The following is a 27443-nucleotide window of genomic DNA, read 5'->3' on the forward strand; positions in this document are numbered from 1 at the left end:
AAACAACGACAAGATGAATGATTCGCCCATTTAATCATTTAAATTTAGTTTAACCGAATAATTATTTGTAGGAAATCTAAAAAGTAGTATCAAACATGACATATCATTCAATATGATAAAGAGTACAAAGAAACATATTTTTTGTAATTTGATTCAGTTTCAATATTCACAATAATGATATTTATGCTAAACCATATAATTTTATCTTCTTTTAAATTATCTTATCGTAATATGTTAACGGCCGTTGACGTAACAGTACGTTTCCTCATAACAAAGGTATAGCCAGAACACAATGTAACCAGTATTATTAGTGAAATTTTACAAATCATATCTGTTTCTAGTGAAACGAATAAAATTCTCAAAGTAAATTTTATAAATTAACATCGTCTGATCAACCTATTTCAACTAAAATTATAAACTTATTAAGAAAGAGTCTATAACCTATAATTTCCAACTTTTTGATTCGTTTATATTATTAGTTGATAAATTATTGTACAGGAGAGTTTAGCTACGCCAATTATCAACGGAGAAAAAGAGAATGTCTTGTATTTATTTGAATTAGTGATAGCAAGAAAACACGCGCACGCATTCTTCAATTTCTTAACCTTGCTTTAATTAAAAAAACATATAAATTTCTACATTAGAATTTCTATAAAATTACTATCTGTGAATGTGTTAATTAATATGTTTTCATATTTTAAAATATACCAAAACTTACTGTTATATTAATATTGTATTAATATTATATTACAATACCAATTACCATATACATATATGTATACCAATATTTGTTATATTATTTAAGATGATATCATAATATCCTCCAATCATCCAATCCAATCATAATATCCTTTTCTATCGCGAAAAGTATTCTTAAAATCGTCCACAAACGCTTTAAATTGATATCAACGAACAAATAAAAATTTCACTCTTAAACCAACCAGAATATCGTACAAATATATTTACTTTCCCTATAGTAGTTAAACTGAATTACGTAACCGGATGTATTCATCTTCGTTGCAAACGAGTGATATCTTCCTCTATCTTCCTCTGTCCCATTCCTGTTTTAATATCATATACAATTGAAATCCTCAATAAAACACGAAGAAAAGGATAATTTCCCACTCTTGCTTTAGTATCCTATACGGCTAAAATCTCCATGTTTATCATCATTAAAGCATCACTTTCCTCTCCTTAGATATTACATCTTCATTATCACAAGTGGATATACTTACGATCGAGAAATATACTCCAAACGTTTAGTAACGACAAGAAAGGCAGGAAGGGAGAGAAGAAGAAGAGAGCGAAAAGAAGAGACGCGCAGAAGACGATCCTAACGGTACCCCGGATATTTATAGCAGAAAAAGAATTACTTCAGAAAAATTATGCGCATGTTTACTGACTGTACGGAATCGGCCCGTAAACCGAGGGAAGCGTGCTTCCGCTCCTAGCTTGTGGTCCGCTGATCAAATTCATATGATCGAACAAAGAGGCCCCGCAACTTCTTCCTTGAGACGTCTCGAGCTCAGCCACCTGTGAACTTTGCTCAAAATTTGTCTTGGAACCACTTGTTCGTAGATCGCTTATCGAGTTCTTGTAATTAGACATCAATTGTGGCGATTGTAGATCCTTCATCATAGTTAAATCCTCGTAGGATTTATGTAAATCTTGTTGGTTCGCTGAATGCTCCTTCGTCCGGTGAGATTGTTCCAAATTACATCTCCCAGGATAATTTCCACTTTCAGACACAGCTACCACCCGCCATTCGTCAAGACAGGAAGTTTTTTGAGATTTCTTTTGCTTACAGATTATGTCTCGTCGATTGTCATCGTGAGAACATTCGTCCTGAATGTTAGTCGCCTGACCTTCTATAGGGCGATCGTAATTTCGAACGGGAGACGCGTTCATCGTGTTCAACTGTTTCCTCTCAAAAGCTTCTATTTCTTCGTACTTTTCGTTCACTCTGAACAAGTCCAAAGGAGGTGGCACTTTTGCTATTTTCACTCTTCGTAAAGTTAAGCTCGTTGGTTCTCTGCAACTATTTGGTAGATCGACCTGTGACGCGAAATATCTGCGAGTCTTTTTGTTTTCTTGTCTGCCTTGTTCGTTTGGGATGTTCATTAATAATTCAGATTTTGTTCCTGATTTCGACTCACATTGAAGGGATAAATTTGTTGCTAAATTATTCGTAAAATTATTATCCGAAGAATTCGACATTTTTTCGTAAAAAGATAAATTTGGTAGGGATATGCAAAGATTTTGTAAAGAATCCCATCTATTTGTCGCTCGTGAAGTGAATTTATCTTTCATCCAAGTTTTGTCTTTATTAAATGGCGTTCCATTCGATCTGTTGGTCTCAGAAATGGACAAGTCCGATCCTACGATATTGTCTACTAATTTGTAATTGTCCTGTAATCGATACGAATGTTTGGAATCTTCAGGTTCTATATTTACTTCTTGTTCCTTTAGATTTGAAATATACACATCTTTATTTTGATTTTTGCTCAAGGACTCGTATTTCTCAGATTTATTAGTTTTGTTTGTTTCTTGCCGCTGTTGAAGTATATCCTTTGTCGTATACTTGATATTGGTTTGAGAATTCGAAAGTTGATCAAGTTTTTCATTACTACCACTAATTTTACCTTCTTCATTTTGATATTTACTCTCGTTCTTATATTCCAAGTTATGTTGATAACACGTCCATGCATTTGATTCGTATTGACTAACTGTATCACATTGTTTAACATCATCTAAATCATACTTGGAATTATCCATAGAATTGAATTTTTGGCTAGGTACTAAACTGTTATTTAGAGTAGAATTTTTCATAGAAACTGCATTATGTAAGCCCGTAGATTCGTTCACTTGACATACCTCATTTCCTGATTCAATGTTCACTAACAATTTTCCATTTGTCGTGGTCGACATAATGCGTCCGTCTTCCATATGATCCACGTTTACCGAACTCTTCGAACAACTGGTCTTGTGAGAGAACTCGCTATTGCAAATATCTTCCTCGGCCTCAAGAGTGGTGACGTTCGATTGACACCTAGATTTCCTGTCGTTGCTACTTAAGGATGACTGATTGCTCTGACTGGTGATAGTTTCTGTACTTCCGAATCCGTTATATTTCAATGTCGAGCTGGGATTTTTGTTCTCAAGTTCCTTGGGAAAGTCACTAATATAATTGGTCGCATCGTCGTCTGGTGTGCTGGAGAAGAACTTTCTTCTCAAGTATCTGTTGCGCTCGAAGATCTCGTGCAGTCTTTCTCTGGTTCCACTATAAGCAGGCTCGTTGTCGTAGATCCTATTGTAAATCTGTGCGAAGCTGCCCTCGTTGAAAGAGTTTTGGGATCGATCTGATCGAAGCAACGAACTATGACATGTCTGATATTCATCGGATTCTTGAGTATTTACATTTTGACTTAAAGTTTTATTAGAATGAAGAGGAGTATAATCTTCCTGCGTGTCATGCTGAAGATTCCCTTGATCGTAATCATAGAAAAAATAAGTTCTTTCGAATTCTGTCTTCGGTCTCCAGTTCCATCGATATGTCTCTCCAGTATTATATTTTGAAAATTCATTGTTTCCTTGAAAATCTTCGTTCAATTCGTTACTAGGTTCTATCCAAACAGATGTTGCTTTTTGCATCTGAGGCATCGAATATCGATAATAATTATATCTGAATGGTTGCCGTCTAGGATGACGATGGTTATTCAAGCGACATAGTTGTTCCAGATCATTTATTTCATTGGTGAGAATGGTCCATTGAGGACTCTTCTCTAGGTCGTCGACGCGTGGTAAGTTTGCATTTGACATTTTCACTTTTTTTCGAGAAGTCTTTCAGTGTTCGAACATAACACTGTTCGTTAAGGATATTTGCACATTGTCACCTTACATTTGCGAATAAAAATGCTACAAAAAGTATGCACTGTCTAATTGTAGAGGATTTTTTCGAGGGTATGACAAGATTATACGCTTACGAATTTCTATGAAATTGGTAGAAATTTGATTCTTCAGGCATTTTGTATTACTTTTATTATATTAGATTGTCCCAACAATTTCTTTCGTTTTTCTAAAATTTTTCGTTGTTCTATTACTACAAGATGGGTCATACATAATTCCACAAAATAATATGAAGCAAAAAATGTTGTGTATCTGTTATTTCCTTATAAAACGAAAGAAACATTCGGGACAACTTAATACTTATAGTAGTTTAATTGTATTTATATCGTTTGAATTTTACTTTTACTACATGTATTCGTATTAAGTTGGTACATATGGAATGCCATTTTCCAAATAAAACGTTAAACACAAGTAGTTTCTTCAAAAAACTATATAGTTAATCAAAGTAATTTCTACACTAATTCAATGCATTTTCCCAACAATTATAATTTGTAAATTACAAGTATAATAAGAATTACCAATTCTAAAGTTAAAAAATTCTTAAATATAAATATCAAAATAATTTATGGCTTAAAAATTGTTTGGTTAGCATGAAGAATGAACTAAGGACACCTCAGTCAAAATTAAATTTATGTTACCAACAATTTGCATAACATACTTTCTAAATCAAAACTCATATAGGATAAAAGGTGCTTTTCAAAGAAGATATTATCGACTTCGAAAAACGCTAAAGGGTATGAAATAATTTCTATTTTATTTGTATTTTAGTTAGACACATATGCAACAACGGTTAATATAAATAAATATATCGTAACCTTCTCAAAAGCGGCGCAAAGTGCCGTAAAATGCTTCTAGTATACTAACAATTTTCAACTTATTTATATTTACATTATTCAAATTTTCGAGAAGGTTGCAATATTCTTAGTATGCTCTTTAGTAAGTAAATAAGTGAGCTAGCCGTTATTGTATATGTGTCTAACTAAAATACAAATAAAATAGAAATTATTTCATACTCTTTAGCGTTTTTCGAAGTCGATATTTGTTTTGAGGGAAAGTCTTTTATTTTACATTTTTTAGTATCAAATGATCAATATTACAGGACCAACGTAAAATAGTTTTCATTGTCATTGATAATGCGATAATTTATTTCTCTCTATTTATTATTTATTTCAATTTTAATTATGACTAATGAATGAAATATTGCGAAACCCCGCATGCGAATAAGGAATCAATCAACTGTGCTCCGCCACAGATATTGTATCTCAAATAATGATAAAAAAGTATATTTATATAACTTAACAGTGTGTCACACATCATTTCGCAGTAAAAGTAGACTTATCTCAAAAACGAAACCGTAGAATAATATTTCCTCTTAGGGAAACATAAATTGAAGCCTATATTGGGAAACGGAATTTCAAACCCTTCGCTCAGATCATCTTTGAAATCATCTCGATATCAGTCTAACAATTGCAGAGCAATCATTAAACATGCGTAAATGAAATTAATAACAACGAGCTATTGTCATTGTTAACTATAACAAGGAAAAATTGGAGAAATTTTGCAAACGGGACCGATCGATGGACTATTTATAAAAGATGCAAAAAGTTTTATTTCGATAGCTTGATCCAATCCTGAGTAATCGATGAACATACATACAAATTGAATTTTTGCACAAGATTATTAGTAAAATTATTCGTATTAATAATTGCATTCCTTTCGACTCAATGAAATACATATATGTATGATATTTATTTTATGAAAATGATTCCTGTATTCGAAAAGCATAATAAGAGCGTTATTGTCTCCCTCCCTTTCTTTGTTAGTTCAGTTTTCTAACGTAGTTCGGTATACCATCATACGAGAATCCAGGTAGTTCAATGATATTTTTGTATTTAATTTATTTATTATTTATAATATATTAATATATCTATTATACAGAAAGATTGTAATGAAGTACTTCAACTCCCACTACGATGGTTTTGAATCCAGAGACGTCGCGTTGAAGAGACGGGACTTGTGACCATGGGAAAGAGGGAATGTTTGTCATCAGGAATGGACGGAGAAAACCAAACTGAAATTTGGGTGACGAAACTATCAAACAATAATTATCGATCATAGAAAATCGAGATGAAGTGGTATCGGAAAGACAAAGCACTATTAGATTTGGTTTGACTGATATCTAATTGAATCCGAGTGTCACAGAAGTGCACAGAGTAGTTGATATCGCAAGTGAAAATAAGACGACCACTGGAATTGGCTTAAATGTGGAGGCAAATCAACAGGTCCATATAGAAGAATATTTAAGTGCACATGAAACGTGGAGTATATTAGAATAAGTCCACTAGCTAGAATCCAGAATACGGATTATGCGACTAAAGAACGAGTTTTATCATCTAAAAATGAAGAATAATAAAAACATGCCTGCTTATTTGACCAGAATTAAAATAGCCGCGATGAATAATATTTAATAAAATATAAGCGATGAAAACGTAGTATATAGATACTTTAATAACCGATTTTCCGCATAGCTACGAAAACCTAAATATGCAATTAACACATTTACAAGACGGTAGATTCGCTCCAGTTGAAGTAAAAAGAGTGTTATTGATTGAATGTAATACGAGGATGTCAAGAGGAAACTGAAGGAAATTGAAGGTGAAATACCCAAAAAAGCTTTGTACATTAGTAAAAGAGCGGTTACGAAGAAATATAACTGTGCAGTGACAAGATGAAATCGACGATGTGCTTTATCTGTAAGGATAGCGTGCATATGACAAGAGACAGTCACACGAAATTAGAGAGAGAGAGAGAGAGACAGAAAAATATACGAATTCAAGCTAGAAAGGGATTATGATAAATTTCTAGTATCGCTAAATATCGTAGACATAGGGGACAAAAAGCTTTTAAATAGTGGATACATGCACCCTGTGTAAAAGGAAAGAGTAGTTCATAGACTTTCATGAATTAAACTCAGAAATGAACTCGATAGCAGACCGAGCAGAACCAAATGGTACAATTTCAAAACAAAGTGCATGGAAAGCGTCATGTTGAAAACCCCTGTCAATATTAAGCTCACAAATCTTACAAATTGAAGGAAAGGCAGCGAACCAGGTATGTGAGTTAATACATTCCGGCATTTATGGTCATTTACCAGTCAACTCGTTAGATGAAAGCAGATATTTAATAAAATATAAATATAATACACTTACTGATGTTTTTTCTCGAAAAACTATTGTTAAATGCATGAAGACCAAAGATGAAGCACAAACGCATATCGGAGATTATATGTCCAAAGCGAAATGAGAATAGAACAAAAAGGTAAAAAGATTCAAGACAGACAATACATTCTGCAACGAGGATATAAAAACTTATTTTAGAGAGCTAGACACAAACCCCGAGAGGTCTGATGTGAAAACGTCACAAATGGCGTCGCAAAGAGAATTAATAGAATACTGACATAACAAGATCAATGTCACGTTAGCTTGTTTATCTCAAAAGTTTTGGGCCGAAGTAGTGACAAGTATACAGCATTTACGAGTACATAGCTGCTCAGCATATGCTAGCTTGTGTAGTATACCGTCAATTACAATGCAAAATATGATCACAGTCAAATATGTAAAGTTCGTCGAAGAAAAGATGGGATACGAGTGAATATATAAAAGAAATACTTAAAGTTGGAGATTTAATCAAGCCATGATCAAACGATGAATGTATAAATCAACTACCGAAAACCTTAATATAATTGCGATGCCAAAGAAAAAATTGGATACCACAGGAAAACTATCACAGAAGGAAATAAACGTCACAAAAAACAAAGAAAATACAGAAATAGTGGAGACAGTATACTTAAGGAAGCCAGGAAAGTAAGGCAGGCCAAGAAAAATGATCGAGAACTCGTATGTACGAACGGGGCATCCGAAAGGGTACCGACATTGAGAGTAAGAAAATGGAGAGCAACATTAAAGCAAATTTTGTGTAGTTAATAGAGCAGCAAAGTTTAGCAGAAGCAGTGGGCTCGTCATGGGCAGAGAAATGGAAATACGTCATACAGGAGGAACTCGGCACTTTGGAAAGTAGAAATACATAGTAAATAACGGAGTTGCCAAAAAACAGGACAGCTATCGATCGAAGTGGGTATGAAAAGCCAGACGGACTCCGAAACAAAAATTATAAGATATGAAATTAAATTAGTTATCTAAAGATTCTCACGGATGAAAGAAATTGATTATTCAAAAACGTACTTCTCAATAGCAAATTTTTCTATAATAAAGATATCGTTAGCGTTAATGGCGGAATTTAATTGGTGTGCTAGGCATGTGGACATAAAATATGCATATTTGTATGGGAAACTAAAAGGAGGTATTTATATGCCAATACTGCTTTATGACGCCGAGACAAGAAAGAAAGTAAAAAAATTAAGGTTAAATACAGAAAAGTGAAGGATTGTAGATTGTTCCCGTGTTGCACAGTGTGACGGGGTTATTGTCTCGCTCTTCTTCCTCCCGTTACGTTCTAACGTATTTCGGTATATTGAGCGAATGCACGTAAGAATGCGATATTTTTGTATTTAATTCATTTATAACGTAAATTATTGTGCAAAAAGACTCTGATTAATTATTTGAGCGCTGCTATATTTTATAATTTATAATTGCAATTCATTAAAATCTACATCACTAATACATACTGTATGTATATTTTCATCAGTAAACGGACGATCAATGAGTTTATTTTCTGATAATACTAAAGAAGTAGTTACTGTGTCAGATTTTCTTTTGATTTATGAGGTTTGATAACATCCGGAAAAATTATGAGGTTATTTACCTACTTGTTAATGAAAACGAATTAAAAAAGAATAACGAGCTGAAGTTAAATGGGAATTAAATAAGTATCTATTTAATTAATATTTAATTGCATAATTTTCGCATTACGCAAAAATTTAGTATTTTTTCAAATGTCCCAAGTGCTTCATTTTATAACATTTCTTTTATTTTTTTAATTCTAAAACTGATTCTGTATATGTCGTTTTATTATAAAATTTATTATTGATAAGTTAATTGAAAATGAATTATTAATACAGAAATTGGATAATGAATTTCTATATTTCTACATATATGGTTACAAAAAGTATTGAATTCTTATTCCTCCAATGAATTTTTCTAATCATACAAAAGTTCTACTAAATGGTACGAAATTTAATATATTTGAACTCAATCAATTAGTATGTAAATATAATACAGTTGTGTCGAAATACTTTTCATAGTCACCGTATATTATTAAATAAAGATACAATCGATAGCATCGTACTGTACACGATATTAAATACTTTGGAAATTAATTGTATCAGAGGTACCGTTAATTGAATCGTAATCAGGAGAGCTTATATAAAGTACTAAAAATATTTGTAAATAGATTCAAAGACTGTAATGTTTGGAATACAATATGGTGTCAGTAACGTTTAATGTTTCTAACAAGGCCCAAACAGCTATGCTATTTTTAAAATATTACTTCAAATAACTTCTACGATTTTGTTATTAATTGTTTGAAGCGAAAGGAACTACACTTTTTTTCATATAGAAAAGGCTTCCTTATTTGCTTGATGTACGTCCGTACCATAATCTGTTATACTTTCCTTACAATTTCTAATACGTGTACTTTTAAATGAAGTCAAAGAAAATTTTTCTATCTTTAAAATTTCTATTATTTATATAAAATTTTTAATAGCGGCGGCTTCACCAATTACAATAACCTTGAAATATATTGACAAGATTAATATTCTGAACAACTTTTTCCTATAAACCGCTCGACATTAGTTTACAAGTCATAAATCAATTTATGTTTAATAATAATATTAAATCTGTATTATATAACAATGTATTTTATAAATTTTTCTTTTGTGAACAATTTTTCAATGACAATAGACGTATTTGCCACATTCTTATACAATTGATGATCGAAATAAAGTGCAACATTTCGTACAATATATTCATTCAGAACTATTTCACGCTAGCATAGCTAACGGTGCAGTGACCGGACACTACTCTAGCTCAACCTACAACCCATTATTATTTCTTTTTCATTTATACAATTTAAAAAATAGCTATCTCTGTTATCAGTGGGTTAAGTTTAATTTGAGCTACATAAAAATGCACTAGCTTACTCCATAATTAAGCGTAATCATAACCTAAAAATAAATCTAATTGAAGTTTTTTGCGAATATCTTGAATATTTGAAAACTATGAGCGAGTAACAGAAATATGTATAGAAAACAGTTGTTCAGAGTGTTGGTCTTGATAACATATTTCAAAGTTATTAAAATCGGCGAGGTCATCCATATTCCCAATAATTATCGAATTATTACGTGAAAATTTCTTGATCTGTCAATCATTACTTGAAAATTATTACCTGAAAATAATACCTACTCGAAAATTTCTTATTTTTTGTACTTTTACAATTAATACTTGTATATCCTTGATCTATTTTGTATTATTTATAATATGAAAAACATTGATACTTTATCATTAATGATAAATAAAATACTTATTCTTAATAAATTTAATGGAACATCTATAGATATAAAAAAGTAAATAGATATTTTGTCAATTTTTATTTAATCGGTTAGAAATTTGAGGTAATAATTTTTTGTTGGAATGACGACTCTAACTAACGTCACGGTTGTTGTGCACAGTATGAGGGTCTTCGATATAGTAAAAAACTTCCGGAAGTTTGTAATACACCGCTTTCATATTTTGATACGGCCAAGTGTTTCTATCTATTGATTGCAAAAGAGAAGATAAATCAAAAACATAATTAGAAAACAATTATATTTTTTTTTAGCGAAGCGAATGAGAAACAAGAGGCACCTAAGAGAGACAAAACACCTATTGCATGCATAGATGCTCTTCTTCCATGACAAAATTATGAAACTGCTCAAGTTTGGAGAAAACGAATTCTACAGAAAATAGATTAAAAATTGTTTAAATAATTAACAAATTAACAAGTAACTGATAATTTCTGTTGCGTTTATTTCTCTAGTTTCTTTAGCAGTGACGTTGGACATTGATTTTGATAAACAAAATTTTACTGAGAAGTTACAACAAAAGTTATCGATTTATTGATCAGTTAGAAAGATTTTACGAGTTGAATACATTACAGGAAGAAAGAAATGTATAGAATAATTTTATTACGACATATGTACATATTATAAATATTCGAAAAATATCTGAGAATGTTTAATGATTTATAAGTATCACGTTCTGCTACAACTCACAATAGCCTGTGTCATAAATAAGATTTTAACATTTGTATAAAAATGAAATTCTGAAGATGTAAAATTTTCTATAAATTTGCACTCTTTGTATTAAAATTTATATTATATAGCTTTTAATTAACAATGGGGTATTGTTTACAAGAGTTAAATTGCAGAAATAATATTTAGAGAAACTTTTCAGCCAGCTCCTTTCGATCAAGTGCAGGATTAATTGTATAATGATCAACGATGAAGAATGGAAAGTATATTTTGATTGAGAAACCGGTAGCCTCTCAAAAACTTCGTGGTCATTGGCATCGCGATCGACAGGGTTTTAATTAGTATCCTTAATTACATAACGAAAACACGCTTCACGGCATTGATAAAATAAATACAACTGATCAGACCTTCACCACTTTAATTGGCTGCCTAGATTAAGAAATAGCTGGTTTTAAAAGGGAAACGACTTTCTGCGAATCAACTCGCGTAATAATTTCTAGAAACTTTTATTAGGAAGATATATAAGCATACCAAGTACGTTCTCCAACACATTTTTCTAAATAAATGATCGAATATAGGAACTTACATCAGATTATAAATCGTAATAGAAGAGAATTTTTCGAAATAATTTATAACATGAGTTCACAGTAAATTTATCGATTTATAACTTTATTAAATAACGAATTCTAATAGAAGAAGTTTTATTCCAGAATATTAATCATACATATATAAAACTTAGTAACATATCCTACAACCACATGTAAATTAAGAATTACATAATTGTGCAACTCTTCGATAATAGAAAAAGCATCCACCAGTTGCTATGCAACTTCTGAAAATTGTAGAAATTAAGTTTGACGAAAACGCCTTTTTAGTTGCTAAATAGTTTTTTGTAAGGACTAATAAATATTTCGGGATGAAATATTGCATACTACACTTTTAAACTCAGAATGATAAAAACTATATTTTCACAAAGTTTCAACTCTGTATATTAAATTGAAGATAGTGCTATTTTGAATGATATCTATCTATTTATTTTGGTGACATCTCATTTGATAGATGCTTCTAACACCTATAATTTTTATTGGGAACGTCTTGCGATCCGATTATTAGGTTCGTTATTATACACAAACAAACCTGTCTCTGACATCTTTGGAGATTGTTTACAAAGTTCGTGTAAGAAATTTCGGGTGGCAAATATACAGGATTTGTTTCTAAACATGATTTTTATAAGCTGACACGAGAAAATTTCACAAGAAAAGGCAAACTTGACTGAACCTATTCGGTAAGGAACAGGGTTAATCGTAACAATACGGTGTTTCGTAACACTTTTTCTCCACTTATTTAAAAATTATTGTTTTGGAAAAAGATGCGAAATGTACGGAAAAAAGAAGAATCTGAAACGACGTCACCTTTATTCTAACGAGAAAATATTTGTAAGTTAGCAATAGGGTCGTATATATTTAAATTCAGTGCTCAACTCAACGTGGCACGGTTACCTTGTTACACTCGCGACATGATCTTTCTTTGGGAAAGGTGTTACTTATGCTCTCATAATCGGCATTCTATTCAAATAAGCAATACCATCCCCAATGCACATTCTGGAGCTGTTTGTTTCCAATTCAGAGAAACAATTTTTATCGAGAAACGATTTTACTATGAAGTAGCACGTTGAATGAAACCACTGCCCTAATGAACCGTTTCATTTTGTCATTTTTACCAGAATTTATGTAACGCCACTGTCGATATGAATTTTAATAGCAATTAGCGATTCAAAATATTTTATTGCATTTATTGCTGCTGCAAGTACTCGAAATTTAATTGTCTCTATAATTATTCTAGAATATTATTTTCTCAAATTATATGTTACTAGTAATACGAGAAATTTTAGATTATCAGCAAAAAAAGAAATAACATCGACCAAAGTTTTGGAAGAAATGTTTTTTCAGTTCTTTGGTTAAAAATAATAAAATGTAAAATGTTATTTTCTACTTCAGAACAAAAATTCAAGTGCGCGAAAATTGTTTTATAAGTTCTAGATTTTATGAGTAATATAGATTAGAAAAGAATGCTTTTATTAACAGAAATAAAACTTGAAATAATTAAGAAACTCTTATTTTACCGTCAATTATGTTATTAACAATTTCGTTATCCAAAAAGTATTTTAGAAATTAATATTAATTGAGGAATATTATTTGAATTTTACATGATGTATTAACCTGCTATATTTTTTACGTTTCCATAAACGAAAAGAAATTTATTAATATTATGAAATTTTTAAATCTAGATTTATGAAATTTATGTCAATGCCAAAATTAAAGCAGTTTAATTTTAGTAAGTTATTTAATAGGAAAAACTTCATATAATTTATAAAACTTAAAATATACAACACAGAATATATAATTATGTATAAAGAATATATAAAAAATAAAACACAATTTATAAAATGTAGGCTGCGTTCAGTTTCGATACTATTATGTCACAATAAAGCATATCTGTTCGAAATGTTCGAAAGTATTCTATGCATATTGACAACGAAGGTATGAACATCCTTTTAATATATAACTATAAAATAATAAATAAAAAGAGATATTCTACCTTAAAATCTTTCTCACAGTAATGTTTTCGAAGGCCAAATATATTTAAAAAATTCATACATGTAATGATATATACAGGATTAGGTGGAATGGGTGATACAATTGGGTAAGGAGTGCTTCTATGTACAATAAAAAGAACAGGTTGAAAATTAATAAATACAGGAATAAATTTTTTCTTGTAACACTCCGTTTCCGAAAAAACCGAGTTTGAAAATTTGTCAAACATGCTAAAGCTTGGCTAAGTACCAAGTAGGTATGAGTAAACAATCGGAAGGAAGTTGTTCTACATGCGAAAATAAGTCAAAAATTAAAAATACAGTTTTCTCGTTTAAGCTTTATTTTTAAATGAAAATGAAGTTTGTATGTGTTTAATTAAGAACTAGTATGGTACACGCACATGGCACATTGTTAAATTTGATTATTTTTCTCAAAAAACAAAGCATTTTATGAAAAAATTTAATTCTATTCTTTTGACTTATTTTCACGTATAGTTTAATCTCCTCTCGATTATTTACTCCTGTTCACTGCGAAATTAGTCATGTTTAAAAATACTTGTCAACTATAGAAATTCGATTTTCTTAGAAAGGGAGCGTCATGTGAAAGAATTTTAGTCTATATTTACGACTTATTTTTTCACGCAGAATCAGCCTCAACCCGGTTGTACCACCGGCTACGAATCATCCTGTACATAATTAATCAAAATTATACTCAGATATTTGATATTGATTTGTTTGAATATTTAACAATTATATATTGTAATAACATAAAATTAAAATCAATCTGGTTACAGTCAAGTGCCTTTTACATTATTTAGCATCTTTTTAATTTGCCAAACCATTTTACATTAATATAATATTTCAACTTTTAGAATAACACGTCCATCTATCGACTCCAATTTCTATAAATTTAAATATTTAAAATAATCGTAAATAAATATTTTTCAAGTTATAATAATTTATAAAGTTTCGCTTTATTAGTCATAAGAGTTCTAAGAATTCCTTATTAACTTTTTGACAGAATGAATAAAAATTTTATTTCATAAAAATTGTTGTTAAATTATTTTAGAAAATTGCTGGTAGAGGAGCGAAAAAAATTCGCCGAATCCATCATGATTTCATATGATATACAATCCATCGTAATTTCGTCACGTGGCTCCCATTAAATTTACCCATATAAACTTGTCATACGATGCCTCGAAATATCACTATACCACACGTTTGTAATTAACATTCAAGACAGGAGATAATTAAACTTGCAAGACATTATTCACTCATGACCTTGCACACGTTCTTCCAAAACTTTAACTATCCTTCAACTCTTCATATTTAAAGGAACTTTATACCTATTTATAATCCGATATCTTTGAATTATCTTATCGATTACAACAAGATCTCGAGACCTTTGTTCAACTCATTACACTTTGCACTTTCCACGTGACATCACTTAATACAACTTTAAAACTATCTTCCGATTTACTCCACCTTTATGTTTATGAAAAAATTGAAATTCATGTTATATCACACTAACCGTATTTAAAATTGGTATTTAATGAACAATTTAATATTTTAAGAATCATACAGTATTATAATAATTAGTAAATGTATATAATACATTTATTCGTCAAATTTTACAAAGGTCTAAAAATATAATTTTAATAATTTTCGTAACGTTTATTAGATTTAAAGATTATCAGATTTAGTTATCAAAGAGCTCTACATTCTTAAGAATATAATTTTAGTCTTCTGAAGTAATGTTAATCAATTTAGAAATTTACGAAGTTTAGTTATCGAGTTTATTAGTTTATCATATTTAAAAATTGATCAAAGATATAAGAAAATTTAGTCTATTTCGAAATTGAGACATTTTTTAAAAACACATAGCAGCACTATTAAACTTTATAACGTAGTCAGATTATTCAAGTGAAACAGAAGGAGAGAACGCGTTGATGGAAGACACGGAAGTAATACCACACTGGATAATGGGCGGGCAATAAACGTATCGTGTGTTCACGTCGAAACCTGGCGAGCACTCGCGGCACGTTTCACGCGAACAAAGCGACGCTTCTTCCAGACTACCTACACGGAGGCTTGTATTGCGAAACAAGCGCACCGATGATCGTCTACTGCAAACGTGAATTCGCCGCGGCTTTTCGCGCTCCCTCCTCCAACTACGTTCACGTTCGCTTTCCGTGTCATCCGTATTTTTGCTACGAAACACTCGAATTCTTCGTGAAGGTCAGTCGTGCGTGCATAACCATCGCAATATTCTTCACATTTGTGTGCACTCTTTATGTGGAAATTTATTGAAATATTGTATAATTATTAAGCAATCGTAATTTCGTAATATTTTATGTAATTTCGTATTTTTATTAACATAATTAAGGAAATGAAATCTGTATAAAGATTTAGGTGTATCTTGAAATTTTCGATAAATGTATAACATGCGAGTTAGTTAGTTTGTACGTAAAATATTTTACAAATTACGGATTTAATCATTTAATTTAATCTACCTACACCGGTATAAGTGTAATATATACTGGATTATGTGATTTTTCTTTCAACATCCAATTTATAGAAATTATTTCTTGGACGACGGAAAATAAAATGTGGTAACATTTTTATGAAATGAATCGTAAATCGTGTATTTATCGTGTATTTATGTAAATTTAAATAAATTTAAATTTAAGAAAACAAGGACAATTTAAATAAGCAAAACGTACAAGATGCGCATGACATACAAGATATATAAAATATATATTTAAAACATGGTACTTGTTATAATATTTAGTGGATGAAACAAGTATCTATTTAATATATAAAGATATGATATATCTGCAATCGATTTGTACTTAACAACTATATGTACTTGATACTGACCAAAGGAAAAAAGAATTTCTTGTTTAATGTGATGTTAAAAGGATGAGTAAAAATGAAACGTGGTATTTATTTTAATTATGAAAAGAGAGCTTGAAAATAATTGCTACATTACAAAGATACAAATTTTGTTAAACGTGAAACTTTGTATTGGTTTGTTTTACAATTCTATGATGTTTATTAGCAATGAAACATAAAACAATTCTTAGGGCAGAACTTCTAAAAACTTTAAAAACATATTCTGGAACCTGCGTCTTGTATATTTCTGTAAATTTCTTAAGATTTCAATGGCCTTGGAAATTTACAATTTTATACATCTTGAAATTATCGAGCTTTTAACATTTAATGTCTTATACTGAAATGACTACATGAAATATTTACAAGATAACATATGAAACAATTACAAGATACAAATGTTAAATTCTATAAACAATAAATTTTTAATATATTTCCTTTTTTAAAATCTTTGAATTTTTCGTAAGGCGTTAAGAAAATTGACGATTTCCAAAACATTCAAGTTTCCCAATTGTATTTTGGTTCTCAAGTAATGTTAAAGCGTTTGAAAAAATTATTTTCAGTATGCTTAAAAAATTGATAAAGATTGGAAACTAGCATTATAGCTTATGGTTCGCGTAATATTGCAACTGGTTGCTTGTTTAGTTTTCGCGAAGCAAGAAAATACCCTTTCAATGTTCAAGTTCTCTTCCAGCGACCCTTTGCGATTTTAATGTTGTTATATCTCTTGAGCTTAGCAACATTTTATTTGAAATGAAGGTAAAAAACAACGATTCGAGATAATGAATCTGTTCAATTATTTTATTATTTTTATTTTAAAGCTAATTTATATACAGGATGTATCACAAAACGTGATCAGTTCAGGTCATTTTGTTGTTAGTAGGTATGTGAAAATTTTATCGAAGAGGGACGAATTTGCCAAGTATCAGAAGAAACATTCTATTTCCGCAGAACCGAAGAAACATTTGAAAAATAACAATCTAAATTTGCTAAAATATAATTGCCATCTACACAAATGTATCGAACCTGGTAAATACTATTTTGAACATTCTCTCAATGAAGGTAAGGGATACTCTTTTGATGTTCTTTTGGTTCAGATGGCAAAAACATATTTGCCATAATATTTGCTGTGTAAAAAAATTAATAAGACTTATCTATGGAAAACTTGAAAACTTCGTAAAGAAGGAATAGAAAAAAAAGTTACTATAATTATCTTGAAACTTTCTTTGAATTATGTTCTACCACCTACCAGACAAAAATATTTTCGGGTGGCTCAGTTGATCATGTTTCGTGATTCACCCTGTATATGATATGTATATATAGAAGGAGTGAAAAATTCAAGGAAAAATTATATACGTACTGAAACGAATCTATAATCACTTCATAATAACTTTTAGCTAAATTAAATAATATATGATTATCTAGATAATCAAATTTATTGAAATAATATTCAGTGTTGATATTTTCAACGATGTACACACGCACGCCTGATTTCCATAGTCGAGTATTTTATCAATATGTGAGATTTGTGGTATGAAAGATCACGTGTGCCTATTTGCTCGTTACTATAGACGATAATTGAAATTTTCAATTTGTGAACAAACTACATGCATTCTTATACAGAGTGTCTCATTTATTTTGAACACATAAATATCTTTAAACAAGCCAATTATGTAAAATGAAAATTAAAGTACCTCGTAAATTAATTATTTTCAGGCACTAATTCTTGAATACTTTTCTACAAAAAATAGAAGCACGTATACTTATAATGCATAAAGGGATATCAACGTATACTTTTAAAAAATTCTTAATTTATCCTACTTAAAAATCTCGGAAGAAATAATCTCAAGGAAAAAGAATTATGGATTACAACGTACGTCATTCTAAAATAATTTTATTGTGACATAATTTTCTCTATCGATAAAAATAACTAAGCTTTAGAAATAAAAAAAAAAAAAAAAAGGAAATGAAGCATTTTGTATAATGAAACGCACATAATACATCTATAATCAATTTCTATAAATATTCAAATACTTTCGTGAGTCTCTATATTATCACTTTACATATATTTAAGTTATAACTAGAAATATGGACCACCATATCACATATGTACGTAAAGAACGGAAATTCATAAAAAATACACGATTCCACTCCACACTTCTTACTACGTTTTAATATTACCTATCACGAAACATTTCTTGCGGTAAACAAATATTTCTTGTTTTTAAATATATTATCAGTTAGTATACTTGAGTTATAATTAGAAATGCGAACACTGGTTTACTGGAAAACAGCCAATATGCAACAAATAACCTCGTAGATGCCGATACCCCAATCAGATTATATACAAAAATGTTACCTAGACGAGGACCCTGCCGGCATACATGGTCAGAGATTAGATAAGTCCCTACACATAATCGATATCACCGTGATACGACCCGCTTCGCTTTTACAGCGTACGCGACAGCAAGATTTGATTGAATCAGCCATGATTCCAATAAAGAACAAACTTAAATAAACGCAGTTCTCACTGTCAAGGTCTACGTTTCACATATGTGAGACGTATGAATGTGGCCTGCATATGATGAATTCAACGTGAAATTTTTGGCGAAGAAACAAGCGTGTGATATTGAAAAATTGTAGTTTAATATCTTCATCCAGATAAAGCGCGAATACTGTTACAAATAGTTAATATACTGAAATTGCTGTTTACATTAAATAGTTCAATATTGCTTCATCAAATGCTGTATCAATCGAAACCACGAATAAAATATATAAAACCAATAATTTTCTGATATAATTGTAAAAACAACTTTGGTAATTACACTGATCAGAGCATCGATTCCAGAGATTTTCAAATATTTTGTCGAGATCAATGTTCTGAGCAACTTTTTTCGATATGTATAACCGCTACTCGGCTTTAGTTTTTGAGGTATTCATAAAAATATTTCCGATACTTTTATAAATTAATTAATAAGTTTATGTACGGACATGATTATATTATACACGCGTTTGTTATATGCAATGCATTTATGCGTATTATGTTTAAGCTTATAAAGGTGCACAAGAAAGGAACACAACTTAGGTCGAGATTCAAAAATATATCAGTAAAAGACAAACTTTCTTTGATACTTTCAAGTTTGATCGTAGGTTTAGTAAGATAATACATAAAAAGAAGACAATAGTACATAAATCTAATTCAAAGCTAATAGATCTAATCAAACCCAACTCACACCAAAGTAAAAAGTATCAAAAATATTTTTATATATATTATACAATATATCGTATTTCTGAAATTACATACTCAGAATAACGATCCTGATATACATAAAATAATATATATTTTTGGAAATCTTTGAAATCGTTGAAATGTGTCTATATAATTACCAAAAATTTTAATTCATATCTTGAATTTTTGGGATTAAAATGTAATATTGTTTGTAAAGATTGTGTAATTTTACGTAATTATTGTGGTTGCTAAATTAGTGTTCCTTTAAGTTGAGGACAGCATTTCATATTGTTAGATATTTAGAAATTGTGGCAGCTTTTTTGTAAATTGCAAAATATATCAGTTTGTAAATTGCAATATATATTAATAGTTTAAGTAGGATAAACTAAAGACTAAAATAGAATAAACGAATTATTTTAAATTGAGACAAGCTTAAAGCTCAAAATATTAAGTCTTTATTTCCTACTTTCATTACAAGTTAATTTAAATTTCTTTAAATGTTAGAAGCAGAAAGTGTTATTATTGAAAGTCATAAATACTTAAAAATTGGGATAATTTATATTGTAAAATATAATCGTTTGAACGATTAAATAAAAAAGCTATTCCACATCAGGATGAATTTAAGACTTCAAATATTAAATCTTCTTTCTACTACTACTGTAACATTTAACGAAAACTTCCGACTATAAATATATTTCATTTCTTCTCCAGGAATTTTAAAGGATTTCAGGAAAATAAGTGTAACATTTTAGAATGATATATTCATTAAAAATATAACTAACGTATTCTTAACATTAAAATCAGGTAATCTCTTCTGTATAGTATAAAACATAATTTTTTAATTTTATTTTTGCAATAAACTGTATTTTCTCAACACATATTAGACTGATAAAACGTCAGCAGGAATGGTATCTTTTAGTACACAATATATTATTTTTCTTAAACGACAGTACACAAATTACGAAACGCATATTTTTATGTAATGAATTTTTCTTTCATCTTCATTTTTAATTGTTTAGCTTTTATTCAAATGTTTCTTATATATTTTTTAATAGTATTTTACGTAGGTTATGCATTTTTTAAATATATTTTATATTTTATATATGTTATATACATATATTTAAAACTCGAACAAGTGTTCTGGATTCAAAGTAACAATTATTTAGCTCTGTCGGTACGCACACAATTCTATCAGTTTTCTTGCTCGAAAAAAGCATGTTGATTAACCAAGTACCCGTGGAATAACATTTTAGATACGAGAGAATTTTAAATAATCTTCAACAGGATGATAATACAGATAAGTTTCTTAATATTCGTGCAAACAATTGTGTTGTTGAATGGTAGCGGTACCCGACAGCAAACCTTTCAACGGTTTCTGACCAGTGGCTTGCTACACAAAGACCCTAACCTTCGGACAAGATGATTCAACTAGCCAAAGGACCCGCTATAAATCTTAGGATTTTTCTAGCTAAGGTCCTTCAAACGAACAAATAGTTCTTGTCTTAGTTCCTCTACGTTTCTTGAGCAGTCATCATCTTAACTTATATCGCGCACTCTGCTCAATCGCTATCTTAACTCATCGTCTATCAGTCGGGTTGTAACAGAAAAGTGCGAATCGTTAGTTGTAATCGCGAGTTCTACGTAAAGTGTCGAACGCGAGAATTGCTGATAAATATACTGTTTAAACATCTCCGAGTGTTTCTTTGGCACCCTACACGTCCTGCACCAAAAACTACCTCAGAATATATTCGAGAATTACACGTATAATTTAGGGTATTCATAAGATAATTGTTTATTTAAAAAAATCATTTCTCGTACTTTCACACTAAAACTATCGACCAATATGTACTTGTATACAGGTGATAAAAATTAAAGCGGTATCACGAAAGTAAACAAGTACATATGTAGTATCGTGGACGAAAGGCTTAAGAGATACCGGGCGAATCATAAACAACGTCGCGAGGAAGCCTAAGTGCCGACAGGCCCAACGATGTATCGTCGGTCGAATAGTTACGCGGAAAAGACCTGCGTGACCCTGGCTACGAGCGGTTGCGGGACACGTGCGTGATGGGGATAAGACAGGAGACAAAGGGATGCTAAGGAAGAAAGACGAATTAACAGTCAGTGTTAGTTGAGAAGTCAGAGGGTGCGAAATGCGTTGGCGAGAGAGCGTGAAACCGTTGCGACGAGAGTTGCAAATTAATTATTTAGTTGTCTTAATTATAGTACGTTATTGTATTTAGTTGACGTTCAACAACCATCGTTTCCTGTTTAACCAACACCTGTTTAATCCATTTTAGATAAACTAATTGTAGTAAGATCCTGCACATATATATAATTATGCTTTTGTCTCGATAAAAGTAAACATTAACATCAAACGAATAACAAATATACGTGCATATTTTGAAGTAATCGCAAAAACAAAGTAGATATCAACCACTTTGATCATGGTGTGGTAGTTCCATATAATGTTTAATTATATCGGGATCATTTTTTTAATATTTACTATCTTGCACATATGTTTTAAATGTTAAAAGAATCATCTGCGCACAAATTAATTTTTTGTAGTTTTATTCTACATGTATTTTTTATTTATTTTTTATTTATTGCAATTTTACTATAATATTTAATATTTCTATATATAGAGATGTACCCTTATTTTACTTATTATCAAATTTTCCTTCGCTATTTCGAAGTTTATAAAATAATTCAGTCATCAGGCATCACCATAAATGATATTGTCAATGATTACAAAGTGATGTTAATTCCAATTTTGAACTTCTACATTTTCAACATAATACATCAATAATTCGTCGCGATAAACACATCATTAAAAAAAAGCAATAAACAATAAGTAGTAAAATCGTTATTTTAAAATTTCATTTTCACTTTACGACCGAAAGGAATTTTATTTTATATTGAACATTTACTCCAATTTACTTCGCTTCTCAACAAATTAATTTACCATTTTGAACTATTGTTTCATTTTCCAACATTTGTTATCGTTTGCCATAAAGACGAATTAACCTGTCGACGATCTTAACTATCATTTAGTCAAATCGAATTCCTATGCAGGTGACAAACATGTCAATTCATCGATTATATATTAATCACAACGAGATTTGCTTCTCAGTGCGGTTAAACATGCTAAACCATGCTAAAGGTGCGTATGTATTACCACCATCTGTATTCGCGGTTACGTTGTTTTCCATCAAGCAAGATCAGTGAACGATATGTATGGGATTGAAATGAGAAATTTACGTGGCCAAATACGAGGCGCGAGCGTTGTCGAAATAAATACGAAAACTAAATAAAAGAAGGATTTGGTAACACTAGGCAAAGTCCATTCTGTATTGTATCGTGAAGCTGAGAGCGTGTTGGCAACTTTCTAATAATAAAATTGTTTTTCCTTCAAGTTTTTCTGAGTGTTTATATTTATAGAAATATAACACGCGCCTGCGTCGAAAGCAGTCTTAAAGCTAAATCACACGAATTTTTGTGTACACACAGTTTAAATCGGTTAATGTACGTGAAATGCCATGCATTCTTACATCCCAATGCATGGAAACGATATGAATAAAAGAAATTTTAACAAACGATAACAGTATCAGAAAATAGTACACACGTTGAATAACATCAGAGTTGAACAATGTTAATTAACTATATGACGACTGACAATAATGTGGTCTGCAAAGCCGATATGCATCGGAAGAGAAACTACATTATTTCTCATTGGTAGAAAATACAATGCAGTGGAAATACATACATAATTCTAATTGGTTTCTAACTTCAAGGCAGAGAACTTGCTAGTGATGATCGTGGGAGAATTCATCATTGAACTCTCAACTACGTGCGAGCTCGCGAACGCCTTCGTCCCGAGCCCGGTTGTTTTTCGAAAAATGATAGCCACTTTGACGGATCTGGCACTGGTTAGCTGAAAGTTTGGCAAGGCTCTACTCGTAATAAGATATTTAACGGGATTCAAATACGCAGGATTAATTCGAAAATATTTAACCTTGACGTCTAGATCCGTGTGCGATTACCCAGAATAAAACTTTTAAGAGGATCTATTAAACCCTTAAAAATATTTAACTTTACAAGAGCCTTGACACGAGCGATGCGATTTCGTTGTGACGACATTCATTATTCAGTATAGATGAAAATACAGGTTTTGTTAGTTTGCTATGCCCTTCTGCTTTGATCTACTAGGTTAGTGGAGATCGCTGTACTGTGCTCGCTCAATATTCATGCCTGCCGCCGTATCACGCCGCGCTAATATAACTGCGGCCGTCACAGAAGGTGGGACACATTGCATGCGAGACGGTACAGCCGGTGCTTCTCTATAGGTGCCTATGAGAAGAAAAGACTACCGGAGTGCCCGATCAGTACTCAACAGAGCCAAGGATCAGTCTGGCAACGAGCTTTTATATTCTTGAAATCCGATCCGTACCGGCACTCATACGATCATCATACAAGACCGTGATACGAAAGCTCCGACCTAGACCACTCCCGGCAACGGAAGCATTGGAGCCTCGCACTTCGGAAAAGTGATTGACGCCCTATTTCCTCCGGGAACCCACTAGATGGCGATTCTGTATTACACTGTTACACGCACGATTATTTCCAAAGGTGTGGATATTCCTATGGTTGGGGATCTTATCTACCAAAAAATGTTTCTCAAATAAGGCACTTCAATCGGTTTATCAGGCTTCATTGCACAGCGCGTCTTGTGCGTATAATCTACAATATGTCCGTGTTCGCAACTTAAACTATTCTGTAAGCCTGCATTTATTTAAACAATATTCTTTAGTACATGAGAGTATAGAATACCGTATGTTTACTTTAAAGAAATTGAAAAAGGTTAAAGAATAGTATAGTTCATATTCTTTACCCTGAATGGCAAGACTGGCGAAAGTGGCATTAAATGTAAAAGATTAAGAAGTCGATCCCGGTGCTCTGGTTAGCGGACAATTTGTAGAACGTATTTTTCGATATTAAGAGCCTTACTTCTACCACGTGAATTTTCACGATGTGTGATTTAACACAACATGCCGTCAGATGAAAAGATTTTTCCAAAAAGATATTACCGACTTCGAAGTGCGCTGGAAAGATAAAAATAATTTTCACTGTATTTATGCTAAAAGGTATGAAATAATTTCTATTTTATATATACTTCATTCGCACGCACATGCAACAACGGTTAAGATTACTCATAATCATTAATCATTACTTTTACTAGACACTATATTAAATATATTGCAACATTTATGAAGGCAGCGCAAAATACCATACAATGCTTCTAGTATGATAATGCTGGAACGCCATACTATAAAATTTCAACTCGTTTATATTTATACTATTCAAATTTCAATAAATTCATATTTAATTGCATTAAATTCCAATATTTTATAGCACAAAATCACCAAGTACATGTATTAGCAGTGGTCAAATTGAAAGACGCCGCTTGTATCCGTATTCATACAAATTACGCTCAATATATTAATACTGTGCAAACTAATAGAATTATATGTACAGATTGCGAGGAAATTATATGTTGCGACCTTCGTAGTGTGAATCTTCGGTTTGGTGGGGATTCATAGAAAGAATTTGCCACGAAAATTATTTCGACCTTGAAGATCAAGGTCAATTTTTCTTTATTCTATCGTACTGTATTCATCTCTATTCATTATTCGATTCCATTGGTTATTGCATTGACATTATTTACAATATGTTCATATTTCGCAGTGAAATAGAAAGTAAATATTTCTTAGTACATGAAATAACCGACTCTAAATAGAATGAAGCTAACTAATTTCATGGTTTGAAAATATTACAAAATGACTTATTCCATGAAAAAACTTTTATAGCAAAAGTTAAATGGCGTTGAAGACATTAACTCCATATCTGACTTAGCACCAAACAAAATTCTCAATAAAATGCATGACGGACAAGTACTTCCAGAAACGTAAAAATTATGAGGACCTCTTTCGCAAAGAAGCACCTAAGGTCTATTTCCTACCACCAATGTGTAAAGACACAGGTCAAACCAACTTTCAGCGACCAATCTATCCACAGAAACGAACAAAGTACACCTCCAGAATCAATGTTGTAAAGCAACTGTTCAATTCCATCGCATACAGTAATGAGTTTGTAGAGAAACGATAAAAGGTACAATGAAATAATGAAATCGGTAAATAATAAGTATTTTGCGATAAAAATAGTTAAGAAAGAAGAAATTGGAAAAATGTTACAAACAGAACCAATCGCTGGAGCCACCTAGTTGTAAATCTAGTGGTTTGGTTCAATTATGAAGAAGTTAATGTGTTTTAAACAGTGTCCGAATATCAATTGAAGCCACCCTGGAATTTTTCAATTCTAACATCTTTAAATTTTCAAACATTTAAGCTTCATATTCTCTAAAAATTTTTAAATCGCAAACTTTTCTTTTCGTTAAATACAATATTGTTGCGAGCCTTTGACAATCACACTGTAGAACCAAGGCCAACATGCGTCGCGACACACTGGAAATAAGACGATCGGTCCATAGCAATATCGATTTAATATTCGAGCATAGAGGTCACTTCTGGAACTTCGAACCGTGCGAACATTTTTTGATCTTGTATTATATTATATAAACGAGTTTGCCAAGTGTAAAAAGCGTATTCTGTCAAATCGTGCCACAGGCACGCAACAATATGTTAAATTATATTATGTTATGCTATATACTGTATAATTAATTATGTATATATGAGATATGTCTACAAATATTTAGTAAAAGTATCATGTTTTCTAAATATTTAATTTTTACTATCTATAATTTTACCACCAATTAAAAAAAAAATGAATTTTTTTTCGTAATACAAATAAATAAAAAATAATACAAAATGTAATTCCTCAAATTAGAACAGTTTGACGTTTGTTACGAATCCAATTCTAAAATACAAATTTTTAAAGCGCGGAGACGGTGTACAAAAAAAAATTTCCATACATGAACTTCAACTTTTGTTATAATCATTTAAATTATGTTATAATCAATCGATTTAAAAAATAAATAAAATTTAGTCACTGTGATTTTGTGAATTATCTAAATCTCGATCTGTAAAGTATCCATAATTAGTTTTATAATTCTAATTTTACAAAAATTCTATTTTGTTTGCCTTGATAATTCCGATCTTTTTTATATTTCGGAATAGTTTAACGTATTCATTTAACGTATTCCTTTAATTAATTAAAAAGTTAATTTCTTAACAATGAAATCTCTTTGTATTTAGCTACTAATATCTTGAAAAATTTAATATACTATACGAAGAAATAGGAAAAGACGCATCTGTTTTTAATATAAGAGGAATCTTTAATATTTACAGCAAGTACTTAAATATATCTCTCTTTAGACAAATATAACTAACATAATAAAGTAAGCTAGGTGTGTAATTTTTAAGGTGAACTTGTAGAACCGTTTCGTCCTTTTCGATTTGATGAACATTTTTGATTTGAAGTTTTGATGAACTTTTTGCTATACTTCTGTATTTCTGCCTATAGTTGTGCATTAGAATTAATCGTCGCTTATCTTGGGTTCA

The 27443-nt window shown here is 30.9% G+C and overlaps 1 protein-coding gene and 1 pseudogene across 1 annotated transcript in view; both read right to left on the reverse strand.

The window, feature by feature from the left end:
* LOC117211777 overlaps nucleotides 1–27443 on the reverse strand; it is a 377618-nt gene that overhangs the window by 30655 nt on the left and 319520 nt on the right. The gene's annotated exons all lie outside the window — the stretch shown is intronic.
* Nucleotides 1881–15637, reverse strand: LOC117211775 (annotated as a pseudogene).

This window comes from Bombus bifarius, unplaced genomic scaffold (genome assembly GCF_011952205.1).
Source record: "Bombus bifarius isolate JDL3187 unplaced genomic scaffold, Bbif_JDL3187 scf7180000008243, whole genome shotgun sequence".
Lineage (NCBI taxonomy): Eukaryota > Metazoa > Arthropoda > Insecta > Hymenoptera > Apidae > Bombus > Bombus bifarius.